The 731-nt window shown below is 73.1% G+C and overlaps 1 protein-coding gene across 1 annotated transcript in view; it reads right to left on the reverse strand.

Annotated features, from left to right (window-relative positions):
• Positions 1-731, reverse strand: part of CEP295 (centrosomal protein 295kDa) — a gene marked incomplete at its 3' end in the record, with an annotated part of 4771 nt that overhangs the window by 712 nt on the left and 3328 nt on the right. The gene's annotated exons all lie outside the window — the stretch shown is intronic.

A 731-nucleotide genomic window follows, 5' to 3' on the forward strand; every position in this document is an offset into this window, starting at 1 on the left:
GGGGCGGGGGGTCGGTCTCGTGGCCAGAGTGCAAACCCTGCCAAGGAGGGACCCCGGGGCCTGACAGGCCCCCGCCCCGCTGTCCCCCGCAGCAGCGGGTCTCAGTGGCCCTGCCTGTCTCTGGGGCGTCCCCTCACCCCTACCTCTCGCCTGCACGACCAAATAGGTCTCAGAAACACAACAAACGCCTCGTGGGCAGTTTCACCAGAAACCCCCCCACCGGGGCCGAGCGCCGACACCCAGCCCATGCCAACAGCCCCCCGGGGCGCAGAACAGGCGCACAACCCAGGGGTACGGAGATCCAGCACACACGGGGGGCAGCCAGGGCCCTTCCTGCACCCCACCCGGCCCCTCAACACCAGACTCGTCTCGCCCAGCCTCGGACCCTCCAAGGCGACCGGCAATGCCCGTGAGTTCGAGACGGCGGACCCCTGCTTCCCCGGGCACCCGCAACGCCAAGTCGCGCTGGGCCAGACCCCCTGCTGGCGCGCAGCGGGCCCCCCGGAGGGCGCCGGGCCATCCCCCAGCTCACAGGACGCCCTGTGGGGACCCAAGGGGCCGCCGGTCCGCGGCAGGTAGGCGAGATGCCAGCAGGCGCAGGACGGGGCACCAGGCTCCCGGGGCCGTGCTCCGGCAGGACTGGCCACGCGCCCTGCAGCTCCTGGGCCTTCCCGGCGGGGCAGCCCCTGACCCCGCGTGTGGCTGGCGGGGCCATTCCCAGTGGAACCCAG

The sequence above is a fragment of the Condylura cristata genome, unplaced genomic scaffold, assembly GCF_000260355.1.
Source record: "Condylura cristata isolate star-nosed mole 26May11 unplaced genomic scaffold, ConCri1.0 scaffold00322, whole genome shotgun sequence".
Classification (NCBI taxonomy): Eukaryota; Metazoa; Chordata; class Mammalia; order Eulipotyphla; family Talpidae; genus Condylura; species Condylura cristata.